The sequence below is a fragment of the Octopus sinensis genome, linkage group LG10 (assembly GCF_006345805.1).
Source record: "Octopus sinensis linkage group LG10, ASM634580v1, whole genome shotgun sequence".
NCBI classification, from domain to species: Eukaryota; Metazoa; Mollusca; class Cephalopoda; order Octopoda; family Octopodidae; genus Octopus; species Octopus sinensis.
This window is the reverse complement of record NC_043006.1, coordinates 62,790,615-62,805,383: the sequence shown is the minus strand read 5'-3', so window position 1 is coordinate 62,805,383 and position 14,769 is coordinate 62,790,615. Positions and strand designations below refer to the sequence as shown.

Genomic DNA, 14,769 nt, shown 5'->3' with positions numbered 1-14,769 from the left:
AGTACATCAAATATCGAACAAGCGTAAATCGAAAATGGGAGCATTCTATTGGGTGTAGAAGTTAATACCAATTTGAATATATATATATATATATATATATATATATATATATATAATATATATATATATATAATATATATATATATATATATATACATATATACACACACACACACACACATATATATATATATATATATATATATATATATACATATATATATACATACACACACACACACACACTATATATATATATATATTATATATATATATATATATATATATATATATATATATATGTGTGTGTGTATGTATATATCAAATGAGTGTCTTATAAAATTGTTCCGCAAACATTTGACTCATTAGTTACGAACAAAGACAATGGGTATAAAAAATACAGAATAAATAGCGGTGTAATGTAATCTTGTAAACTGAGACATTCTCGGCATATCCTTCAAGCCGACAAATACTACAATGTCACGAAAAGGCAAGAGGCAGATAAAAAATTGAGTAGAAAAAAAAGACTTCAGAATATCTTCGTAAAAATAAACTTAATTGTAAAAAGTATTCAAAATTCTTATTTTTATTCACAAAATCATGTATAGTGGCTTAAAATAGCTTCCAACGCAACAAAGAACTACAGAAAAACACATCCAGAATGATCAACTTGGAAACTTATAAACTCTGCGGATTTTAAATGATGGATCTACTTGATGGATGTTACATAACCTTTTCAATTTATACAAATATGTACTGCGGATGTTACGTGAGTTCAAGTAGAACTCGTTCTTCGATAATAATGATTTCGAACTTTAACACATGGTCAGCACTTTCATAAAAGGATATAAGTCGATTATATCGGCCCCATTGTTCAGCTGGCACTTATTTTATCGACACTGAAATGTGAAAGTTAATGTCGAACTTGACAGAACTTGAATTCAAATAGTAAAGACAGGCGAATTGCCAGGCGTGCTAACGATTCTGCCTGCTCGCCGCCTTTAGTTCAATAATGTTAAGATATTTTCTTATAAACCCAAACGACAATTCGGTTTCTCCTGATGTTATGTTTTAAAACAAACATTGCCTGCTTTATATTAAATCTGATGCCAATGATTTACCTTAAACTTCCCATATATTTCTAAAATTCGGTTGCAGATGTTTTGACGATCGAACGCTTTTGTAAGTACATTCTCGTCTTGTATTCATAAATGAACTCTAAAATTAGTTATTCTTCTATATGGTAAATGTTGTCATTGAAATGTCATACGCCACAACGCTGACTTACAGACGCCAACATTTTGTCAAGCTTAACATATAATGAAAATAATATCGACAGTTAATTTAAGTACCCATGTGACCTGAACTGGCTAAAGAAGCGTTAAATATTCTCATCAACATTTTCCTTAGATTTTATAGAAATTATATTAATTCTGTCATTGTACCTATGAAGGCATGAGTGTATTGAGCTCACTGAAGATTCATAGACACGCCAATACCTAAGTATACAAAAGCCCGTAAAAATTAGTTTTGTGACTGGATTCAAATATGTCCTTCACTGTCCGCTTATAAATTGGGCTTTCACTGGGTATGTCAGTTCAAGCTAAGCATGATTACTAATTCCATCCCTGCTACAAATTAATTTCCTGTAGTGATGAGGAAAACTCCGTGTATTTTGTGGCTTGATATCATGGTGGGGGGATCTAACTATACACATCGACACTCTTTCTACAACACTCTACATGACTTACACGCAAACGCACGCATAGGCACATATGTGTATGTATAAAAGCTTTTACGTCGTGTTTGGAAAGTAGAACTAAGCCTAGGACTTGTATATATATATATATAATATATATATATATATGCGTATATATATACACATTTACATACATATATGTAAACATATACATACATATATATATATATATATATATATATATATATATATATATATATATATACTTATTTATATATATATATATATTTAGCACTGCAGCCTATAAGTAGTGTCCAAAATATCATATATGTAATTTCTAACAAAGTTTACAGTATTCTATGAATTTGGAAACGTTCAATTCTTTATAAGTTCATAAAGGGAAGCAGTGCGGCAGAAGCAAACCGAAATATCCATTCAGATTTTGTGGAAGAGTGCTTGAACTAAAGAAGTTGCAGAAGGTGGTTTGCAAGTCCAAAAATGCTAATTTTAGCTAAAGAGAGAGACCATGAACAGGATATTTGTTGAATTTGATGACGAACTTCTTTTGTGAGAGCTTGATAAGGATAATGCAATGTCGGTTGAAGAATTAGCAATCAAGCTCAATTCAAACCATTCAACTATTCAACGCCATCTTGAACAGCTTGGAAAAGATGTCCAAACTCAGAAAATGGCTTCCACTTGGTTTGACTGAACCAAACGAAAGTTACGAATGGAGATCTGCTCATCTCTTGCTAACATATCTCACAATTTTTGGATAGATCTCTGCCTGGTGATTAGAAATGATTTTTATGAAAATGTTAAGCAACGCAGGCACTGGCTTAGTTGGGGAGAACAGGCTAAACCACAAACCGAAAAGAAACTCCATGCAAAAAAGTTCTTTCTGTATGGTGAGACTGCATTGGGGTCATCCACACTGAGTTGCTATTAATGAAATCTAAAGTTACTGTTTATAGCTATTATCAACAATTAGAGCGGTTGGATGCTCTTTTGAAGGAAAAAAAAAAGGTCTGCTTTGCTGAATCCTAAGGGAGTGATGTTTTATAACACTGCAAAGATTACATGAGAAAAAAAAACAAAACAAATCCCTCGCCCGCCTAATTCCGCAGACCTCGATCTTTCAGATTCACATTTATTTTAAAGCTTACGTGATAATTTAGACAGATTACTACTCAAAAACCTACAAGAAGATCAAAACTGACCTGTCGTTCATCTTCTTACCAAACCCAAAAGAGGTTTTCGCCAATGGAATTGAACAACTGGATAGTCAATGGAAGGAAGTCACGATAATGATGAGAATTATATGCAGGACTAAATTTTAATAAAATACAAAATTAGATCACTTATTTTTTTACACAAAATTCGGACATTACATATGGGATGACCTGATATATATACACTTGTTTTCCTATAAATCTTTTGTTTTCCTATAAATTTCAACTATATATATATTATATATATATATATATATATATATATATAGAGATAGAGAGAGAGAAGAGAGAGAGAGAGAGATATGCATATAGTTGCAATTTATAGAAAAACAAAAGATGATGACAAGCGTATGAACAACAAGTAGGTGTATTAGTTTGACGCTCAGGGAAATGAAAAAGATTGTAAATTTAGCGGTCAAGCATCGCGAATATATATATATATATATATATATATATATATATATATATATATATATATGTGTGTGTGTGTGTGTGTGTGTGTGTATGTATGTATTTATGTATATATGTATATATACATATATATATTTAACGTTACTTAATACATACATATACATATTTACATCTAAAATGAGGGTGCAGCTGGTAAAATTCAGCTCCTCTGATGTAATAATTAATAAACGATGGGTACTTAGGCCCGAGATACACTGTCGTTAAGGTATTTGTGAAAAAAATTTTCAAATTATATCTTAGGCAAGTTAACTTCTAATTCCTTAACGACAGGGTAACCTTTATATAATTAATGTAACTTCGGCCTGATGAATAGCTAACAGAGTATCCCACACTGAATACTTATTACATCAGAGTTTCTGTTATCTAGGAGATCTATCTAGCTAGAATTTTACCTGCTCCAGTGCCTCAATTTCGATTCTTTTTTCGCATTCATTGCAATTCAAGTTGCTAACAGTAATCTACACAATTATTTTTCAGCATATTGATCTTCGATATGGTAAAAGCTTACAACATTCGACGGCAATAAATTATTATTGTTTCTGGACGTTGTTTTATATACCTATCACAGACTGCTCGAAGCTTACACATCCCTTGCTCTTATGACCTTACACACACACACACACTCAAACATACACACATGCACACACATAAATAAATAAATAAATAAATAACGCGAAAACGTCCCGGTCGAAAGGCTGTGCACCACTGCTACATGTCCTCATAGGTCTCGTGCTGCTATATAGATTCCTTTAGCCCGTGGGACAGTCTTAAACCTCGTCTTATATTCTAGGTCTCAGAACTGTTACACGGGGTACAGGAGTCCTCGATCTTCTGAGAAAGACATCACATTTTAGAAAAGACATCTGTGGTTTTCCTTTTAAAACATATTTCTCTGTGTCTTCATGTGCATCATAGAATATGCTGCCACTTCGACTAATATTGTTGTTGTTATTATTATTATTTTTATTTTTATTTTTACTACTACTACTACTATTACTATTATTATTATAATTATTATTATTGGGTGAGTGAGAGAGCAGCGCCCGACATCGAACTTACACTGAGGTACATATATACGAAGCCCAATAAAACCATCATTGCTACCCGTCTGATAAGAATACACCAGGTACATGCCTCACAACAATATGTGCGTGACATACAGATCTCATTTCATGATAAACAGCGCATGACCTTGCATGTGGGGCCTAGTTAGAATTTTCTTCAGGCCGAGTAGCATATTCTCACTCAAAAGGTCCCCAAGTAAGGTTTTTTAAAGGATGATGAACCAAAACCTATGTTTCCAGAAGTGAATTATTCAAACTCCAAAGAATCACTCTCAACACATGGCCATGATGCTCCCCCACTACCTCTAATTGTGATCAAAGATGCAAGTATCGTCAGCCACTAAGGGACATACTTAACTGGTTAAGGTCAAACAACTGACCTGCAAATCTGTGGTATTGAGCAGAATATTTGCTGTAGCCCATCTCTTATACTAAGACAAAACATATACATGGTAACACATCTGATCACTTGAGATCAAAACCAATGAACGCCACTGCATCAGGGCATAGAGCCACTGCCTTGTACTGCATCAGGGCATACATTCACTGCTTGGTACTGCATCGGGGCTTTAATCATCATCATCATCATCATTATTATTATTATTATTGAGAGCAGTGCATGCCATCAAAATGACACTGGGGTAAAATATACGAAGCCCAGTATACCCATCATGATTACCCGTCTAAGGGTACACCAGCCACATGCATCACAACCATATGTGCGCGACATGGTGATCTCATATCAAGACAAACAGCACATAACCTTGCAGGTGGGGCCTAGTTAGAGGTTTCTTCGGGTCAAGTAACCCATCCCGCACAAAAGGTCCCTGAATAAGGCTTGTTTAAGGACGTTGAACGAAAGACCCATGTTTCCAGTGGTGAATTATTCAAACCCCAAAGAATCCCTCTCAACACATGGCTATGATGCTTCCCAACTACTTCTGCTCGTGATCAGAGATGCATATATTGTCAGCCACTAAGGGGCATGCTCAACTGGATAAGGCCAAACAACTGACAAGCAAATCTGTGGTATTGAGCAGTATATTAGCTGTAGCCCATTTTTTATACCAAGACAAAGCAATGTACATGATATCACTTCCAATCAGTTAAGATCAGAAGCCATGAGAGCCACTGCCTGGTACTGCATCAAGGCATTTATTATTATTATTATGATTATTATTATTATTATTATTATTATTATTATTATTATTATTATTATTATTATTATCATTATTGTTATTATTAACATTTTGAACCTAAGATCAAATATTTTCACTATTTTGGCAAAAAACTTGCACAAAACTTGACCATGAATCCAAAATAAACAAACCATTAATGGCTGGCTTGCGCTCTTCTGCGATCGCGTATTGTGAATTATGGATGTTTCTGTTTCATAAAAGTTCTACCTCCAAAACATTTAAACATATTTTGAAATCATTCGCACTCTCAAATTTTTGATATATTTCGGATTTTCAATAATACCTGTCTAATTATGCCCACGGAACATTACATTTTGGGCAACATCGGATTGAAATATGTCTCATGGTCTGCTAATACATTGGGATTTGGGATGGTGTGTGTATATATGCGTGTATATATACACACACCATCCTACCCCAAAAAATTCTTTAAACAACACACATCTATTTTCGCCACCCTGGAACCATTCAAAAACAGCCCCCACACACACGCAGACGCTTGTATACGTGTGTGCACGCACACAGGGGCACGCACACTCACACCAGTCTCACCTCCATACAGGCACATATATACACACGCAGCACCATGTCAAATGCCATCCACACTCATGCGTGCGTACACACGCACGCACACACGCACACGCGCACGCGCGCACACACGCACACACAACACCATGACAACCACACACACTTGACAAACAGACGCCATCTGACCAAATACTACAGACACACAGACACATCTATTCACATACACGCAGAGAGACACATATATTCACCTCATCCTAACCCCAAAATCATTGATGCTTGAAGGAAAGCCAAAAACAGAAAAAAACGGGTACATCTTTCTCAATTCAACATTTCTGCTAAAACGGACAGGTCAGTAAACAAACTCGCCTTGAATTCATAATATTCTGTACTGACCCTGAGATGTATAATATATTTATTTTAATCTTTTCTGCCCATTTTTTCAAAGATTCTCATCATACTGTTGTACTTTCTTATGTCCTTAGCATGCCCTTGTTACCAAAGACTGTTTATATACATGTAATGTGGCAATTTGCAACAACCAATAATTAACGCAACCAAACTTCCAATAATATATTTGTTTTATTCTTTTCTGCCCATTTTTTCAAATATTCTCATCACACTGTTGTACTTCTTTATGTCCTTAACATGTCCCTGTTACCAAAGACTGTATATATACATGTTATGTGGCAATTATGTAAAAAACGTTTTTGAATTCATAATATTCTATGTTACTTTTGACAATCTTTTTCCAAAGAGTGAAACCGGTTAAGTAAATAAACATCTTTTAAATTGCATTTTCAAACCTTCTTTCGTATATAATTCCACTCGTGCGATACCCCACTACTCAACTTTGTTATATATATATATATATTATATATATATATATATATATATGTATGTATATATATATGTATGCATATATATATATGTATGTGTGTGTGTATGTTTGTCTGTGTGTGTCCCCCCAACATCGCTTGACAACCGATGCTGGTGTGTTTACGTCCCCGTAACTTAGCGGTTCGGCAAAAAAACCGATAGAATAAGTACTAGGCTTCCAAAGAATAAGTGTTGGGGTCGATTTGCTCGACTAAAGGCGGTGCTCCAGCATGGCCGAAATCAAATGACTGAAACAAGTAAAAGAAAAAAAAAGAGAGAAATTGTTTCTTACACGAAGTCGTTGTGCAATTTATTCGCTCCAAATAGAAAAAAAAGATAGAACGTTAGAGATTTAGGCAACACAACTAAGAAAAAAGTATGTGTCAATTGAACGTTTTTGAAGAAAGTTTATCTACAAAAGAATTTTACTTGGCATATTAAATATATTATTAGAAGATGTGGCTGATATATTTATAAATAATTTATATGTGAAACTAACAAATTGCAAATTTATGTTTGAAATATCACATTTTTGAATACCGAATATGCAATCGTCGAGTTTTCAATACGAGTCACGTTCTTGTATTGTATAAATCTTTAAAATAGTTTACGTCTCTGTCTACGAAGCAGAATACATAGTCTTTTATATCATTTTAATTTATTGTTTACTTGTGCGAAAAGGAAAATACGTAGATTTATTTAAGGATATAAATATTATATTTTACCGTAGATTTTTAATATTTTAAAAATAATTCTTTCGCTGGAGAGTTATTGATTTCAGAATCTTTTCATTACATCTTCATAAGCAATCTTCAGGAGATATTTCTAGACTAAATAGATAATAAAAAACTTTCCTATAATTATTCATTAGGAAACAACAATTTGTGTATAAATATTAAGTAAAAAATATCATGTTCCCTATACAGAGCATTTTTTTTATATTTTAAAACATCAAAACAATATTGCTTACTAAAGTGTTAAACGTCTCCAGAGATACTGACAGCTTATCAATTTTCTTTCTAATAGACAGATTCATTCTTCTCTTGCAAGGTATCAATCTTTCATTGATATATATATATATATATATATATATATATATATATATATATATATATATATACGAACACGTACGTACATATACATTTACATATATTTATATTATATAATTATGTATGAGCGCATATATCATATTACACTGGTCAACAAACTTTATGCTGACTTCGGTTTTCTGATTGCTTGTAGTTCATTTTGAGATGCTGATTCCAAATATTGCATCCATTGTTTCCTAATAATCACGTTTTTCATTCTATAGCATACCAGGATATACATTCTATAGCATACATATGATGTACTGTATAAATAAATTAACTGGTCAGGATAGTTCACTAGGTCTTATAGCTTCAAATCATAAGTTATAATATCAATAGAATATGAAATGTAAGATGCCATCACCTTTTACTAAATACCTGATGTTAATTTTCTAATATGATGGATAAAAAAGAAACCACTATACACATGCCTTCATATTCACGGAACAGATTTCCGCTTGCGAGAGCGTCTAGAGTCTTTTATGTTTACACAGTCTCTTTGAATACTCCAACAGTAGTCTGCCGTCATGTGTATGCTCCATCAGTCTTGATATCTCTCCTCCGTAATCTTGATTGCTTGATGAAAACGTTTACCAAGCTCATCGCTCATGTCTACGAGACTAGCAGGAAATTCATCGAGATGGTTATTGAGGAAATTAAGCTTTATGCTCATGTTGCAGCCTAAAAGATGAAAGCTATCCACTGATGCCTCCACCAAATTCTTGTAGCTTACAGCCTTTTCGCTCCCTAAAAATTCTTTCAAAACAGTGACAAATGAATCCCATGCTCTTTTTTCTGTCAGACATCGAGCTAGAGAAATTCTTGCATCTTGGTAACTTTCTGATTTATGGCCCATTAAAATCACCAGCCGTTATTGTATCATAACTTAGGCCATGAAATGTTGTACATAGGAATTTGAAAGTTACCTTCCACATTAAGAACGTTGAAAATTACTTCATTAGTCCTAGCTTAATATGAAGGGGTGGAATGATGATTTTCTTTCGCTCAACAAGTAGCTGATGTATGATATTCTTCTTCCCAACAACCAAATTTTTCCTAACTGGCCAGAGTCTCTGTTCCCAATGTTTGTTTCTCCCTTGGCTATCCCATTAACACATTAACACAAGAAACACGGATATTTTATGTACCCTCCTTGCTGGCCAAGTAAAAAGTTGACCATTTTTAGATCCACACATATGACTCATTTCTGCTCATCATAATTAAGTAAATTTAATACAACTTTTCTGTGATCATAATCCTCTTTTAAGCGTACAGAGTGACCAATAGGAAGCGCATCAAACAAGTTTCCATTCTAGAGCAATACACATTTTAGACTCTTCATTGTACTATCTATGAAGAGTCTCCATTCACTAGGATTATACTGTTCAACAACCATCAGGTTTAACAGTCTCGCCACGTCACAACAGTAAACAAAATCTTTTCCAATTGTAAAGAATGCCAAGAGACGTTTTCCTTGTTCCGATAAAAGAGTCACGTTTGTTTCTTTCTGCAAAAAATTCTTCTCTTTCCGCCTAGTCTGCCGTCATGTGTATGTTCCATCAGCACGATAACTCTTTTGACAGTCCTAGGTCGCTCACTAAATCATTAAGTTCTGCCTGGTTGAAGTTTTCACGTTCTTTGGTTGATGTTTCTACAAAGTCTAATCACTGTCAAGTTCATGATTTACCTCTGCTTCACATATATCGCGTTCACCTTACAGTGAAGTTAGATCTTTGAAATCGGGTACTGGTATTACATCGGAGTGAAGCACTGGATGAATTGTCGATTCCAGATTTGGATAACTTATTTTCTAACACGTTCTCTTGCTGTAACCAGAAGTCTTTGTAAGACAAAAGTAGCAATCGCATATATGGTTCTTTCGCTCCCACCATATCATAGGAATGCCAAATGCTTGTTGTTTCCTTGTGGTATTTGTACATTAGCGTAGATTATTGACGTAGGGCTTACATATATTATGCGTGCTCACAATTCACCCTGATCACCAATTTTAAGTAAGTCAAATAGGATGTTTTCACAATATCACTAACGCTCATTCTTTGACTTGGTGCTGTAAAACACCCACATACATAACAAAAAGAGTCAGAGAAATTCAAACATTTCAAACATGGAACTACGGGTGGGGCCAATATGGGCCAGCCCATACTGAGGGAGCGAGAGGTGATAGAAAAATAAAACTATTACCATTTTAAAACTCAGTGACCACAAATTACCCCAAAACAGGTCTCAAATTTAGGCCAGCAGAAAAAAACGTTAGAATTTGTTGGCCAGTGTCATATATGAATATATGTACACCTATGTATGTATGTATGTATGTATGTATGTATGTATGTATGTATATGTATATTATGTCAGGTCATTTTCCAGTGCCACTGGTAACACGCAACCCAGTACAATCTGTTGCATGGTCGGGTCGTCAGCGACGAAACCGGCAACCCCACCAAGCTTCCTTGGTGAGGAGGGTGTTTATTGGATACCCTGCCGGATGAAAAACAAAACCCGCCAAAGGGCGGAGGGACTCTTGAGAGTCAACGGCCAACCAATAAATGTCTTAAGGCTGTATTATGCGCGGGACATAGAAATAATCGGACTGAATACTCGATTACGCGGTTAAACCATTGGGAGTGAAGGACTCCTATCCTTTGTTAGGGCATCCTTCTAGGAGAAGGTAACTCAGGTAACTGGGATAACTCCGATATAAAATCTGCGGCTCTGTGGTTACCGATGATGCTGACTTGTTCTTCTTTTCGGATTATGACTGCTGTTGCTTAGTGAGTGGGTTTGACTCAGTGCGCGGTCTCTCCTCACTTTAAAAAAATCTTCTTGCACAGGATTTGCACGATAACAACATTAATTAAGCTTCGTGCAATGGGCATACTCGATAACGTGGGGACAGCCACCATATGAATATATATATATATATATATATATATATATAATATATATATATATATATATATATATATATGAATATATACATATATAATATATATATATATATATATATATATATATATGAAAATATCTATCTATCTATCAATCTATCTATCTATCTATGTATATATATTTGTGTATATTTAAGTTTCTTCGAGTCGTTATCTTACGTTACAGCGTCGATGATTTTGACTTGACAAGAATTGTACTAATATCTCCACTTTCCTTATGTTTCTGATGTAACAGGAATATTTATAATATACAGTGAAGACATCATGCAGCTAAGGATCAGAATTATCTCTAACTGCATTTCTTATTCAGCTGATTTTTACTAATTAATTTCTGGGACTGTCCCCAAATACCTTATCCTGACAAGGATTCATCATCTAGTTAATGACTTTTCTCATTGCTAATAAATTTAATCAAATTTTATTGACTAATATTACATTCCTGCTTGTTCGATTTCTAGCATTAAACTTACGTTAGCATGTGTTCCTGAATAATCTCCCGCAAGCATTCCTGTAAGTTATCACATCACTCTATGTTCATTTACCATCCATATTCTACATTCGTCTATAGTGATCTAATAATAGTAATATCCGTGTAACTATGCATTGATCATGTGGTCCAAGAAAGCTAAATCATTTTAAACCATTGTACTGCTGATGATCAACCATCAATGATATTGCATTCGTGGTTTAATTTAAATCATTTGAAATGTTGGGCTTGTTTCTCCCCTGTCAGATTATTACAAGTAGTGTTCAAATAATGAATGCCCTTGTCACTAATGGTAAATTCATTAAGTTCATTAAAATTATAATTCTCTGAAACTTCTTGACTTAATGCGTCAAGGATTCCATCACCCACATTACAGCATACTTTTAATAGAGTAGTGAATTACGCAATTGGGAACACAAATACATATAAAGATGTCAGGATATTTGAGCTGATGTGATGCATATTAACATATATACTTGTGTATATAGAAATAAATATAAATATAAGTATGTATCTATCTATTTGTCTATCTCTCTTTATGTCTGTATGCCTGCCTGTCTGCCTATCTATCTATCTATCTATCTATCTATCTATCTATCTATCTATCTATCTATCTATCTGTCCATCTATCTATCTATATACATATGCAGGCACACACACTTACACACACACACACATACACACACACACACACATATGTATATAAAATATGAGAGAAAGAGAAAGAAAATGGAATTCGCGAGATTTTTTTATTTATCACTACGATCGTTTCTATCCGTCGTGCCTCGGTCTCTTACGGGTAAGATTCTGTTAAAATTTTTGTGGTGCATCATTCGGTGTAGTTGTGCCACGTTGGGTGCTGTGTCAAATCTGCGTCTTGGTTATTTAGATTAGAATATATATTGTGGTATTTGTTCTTAGCTAATCGCATAAAGAGAAAACATGAGTTAGAATACGATAAAATGAAGAACAGTTCTCTTATAGGTTATGCACCTAGTACAAAGAAGCGTAAATAAAATAAGTGTACAATGTTTTGCACCGATACAGGGATACGTTATATAAAGATCATAAAATGATAAAACAAGCCTGTTTTTTCGTCTGATACACAGCTGTTTTTAATTTTATTACTTTATTTAATGTATTTTTATTTATCAGTGTAAAGCATAGTACTTGATTTGCGTGTTCATTGTCTACTTATTTATGGCCCTTTGTAAGTATGATTACAACCTGTAACAGAACTGTTCTTCATTCTAACTCATTCCAAGTCATGCTTTTCCTTTTTTGACACCAGCTAGAGGCAAATATCACAATGTATTCTAATCGAAATAAGCGAAACAGAGATTAAAGAAACAAGTACCATTTGACAAGTCACCTGGTTTCTATTGTCCCTAAACTATTGTTAGTTCCGTCCTCCACTTCGCCATACTCTTTCCAAGCAATTGCTCAACATTCGATAGAAAACCAAATATCATTATTATTACTATTAATGGCATAATTATTATTATTATTATTATTGTTGTTGTTGTTATTAATATTATTAAAATGATATGGATAATGGCTATAATGATTATAGCAATTAATTATTGCCATTGTTATTATTATTGTTATTATTATTATTATTATTATTATTATTATTATTATTATTATTATTATTATTATTTTACTACTAAATTTAACATTTTTACTAAATTGAAGTTTATCATTAATATATTTAATTTTACCCTAATACCGAGCTTTTTCTGATGCGGCATTCTAGAAATCAGCATGCTTCCTAAAAATCTCCTTATTAGGTGATAACGTGATATTCGTTTTTCAATATTTCTCATTAAGATATTTTTAATTGCAGTAGGATGATTGCTTTATAATTAATGTATCTTAACCTTGCATGTGGTTTATGAAATGGTTCATGTTTTCCAGTTACAAGATTAAACTTGACATCCAAAAAATTAACAGAACAATTATCTTTTTCAACGGAAATAGCTAAAACATTTATCTTTAAAAAATCTTTGCAGATTTTTCTTGCATAAGTCCAGTTTTCTTGGCGTAGTATTTTTGATAGCAAGAAGGGCATCGTCTCGATAAATACTTCCAATAAGTTCAGGGAATTCACTATTAAGGTGGCATAGCAGATGAATTGTATTGTTGGATGCCAACTTAAGTATCTTTGTAATGAAGATATTATTGTATGTAACTGTGAGATTGATGGACTTAATAATAATAAATATATGTGCATTGGAGCGACATCTAATAAATTTAAAACTCAATTCTTTAACCACTTAAATAGCTTTAAAGATAGAAAAAAACATTAACCCAATTTGACTGAGTAAATGCATACGGGGGCTTAAAGATAACAAAATAGATTTTAAACTGGACTAGAATATTATAATGTTGCAAATAAAACAACAGGTGAGTTATGCACTGAAGAGTCATATCATATATTTATTTCCCATAAATTACTTTTGAACATATATGCCTGTACGCATACAAATAAATTTCTTTTTGCGAAATATAAGTAGATTTGTAATATTTCATTAGTATTAATAAATAATAAATTTGACTGATTTTCCAATTTGTGGGATATATTAACTTATTTCAAATATTTTGATTATATTTACCTTCATTTTATAATCAATTATTCTAATATATGGTAATATGAGTGAGTGAAATATACATATATATATATATATATATACATAAATATTTTCCACAACTCAATATGAACAGATAACATAATACAGAACACTACTAACCTTTCAATTAATACTACTAACTCCCATATATCCCATACACCATTCACATTACAGATCTATATCTAACCTAATTGCGCCAGATCCAGAACTACTTACCTCCCTTACCTCTTTTTACTAGAGGCTGAGATGTTGTTTCTATTCATATAATTATTATCAATAACTATGTTGGTGCTTTTTCTACCTATAGTTTTATTTATATTTTGGTTAATATATTTAATGTTTTCCTTACATGCAGTCTTATGTTGTACAATGTTATATATTTCTTTGTTTTCTTTGAATACACCTTCACTGTAAGTGTGCAAATTAATTCCTGTTTCAATATTTTTAACGAGACAATTTGTGATTGCTATATTTGTTGATGTATATGACTTCTGAGTTAGGCTTTGTGTAAGGTGTATATTGACTTGAGAGA

At 33.1% G+C, this 14,769-nt stretch overlaps 1 protein-coding gene across 7 annotated transcripts in view; it reads right to left on the bottom strand.

Moving 5' to 3' along the window:
• LOC115216514 (probable G-protein coupled receptor CG31760) overlaps positions 1 to 14,769 on the bottom strand; it is an 895,090-nt gene that overhangs the window by 569,024 nt on the left and 311,297 nt on the right. For 2 of the 7 annotated variants that reach the window (XM_036506717.1, XM_036506719.1), the window contains one exon: positions 7,795 to 7,899. The exons of the other annotated variants lie outside the window; for them this stretch is intronic. The gene's annotated coding sequence lies outside the window, so the exon portion shown is untranslated. The remainder of the gene's footprint in view (positions 1 to 7,794; positions 7,900 to 14,769) is intronic. 7 annotated transcript variants of the gene reach the window in all.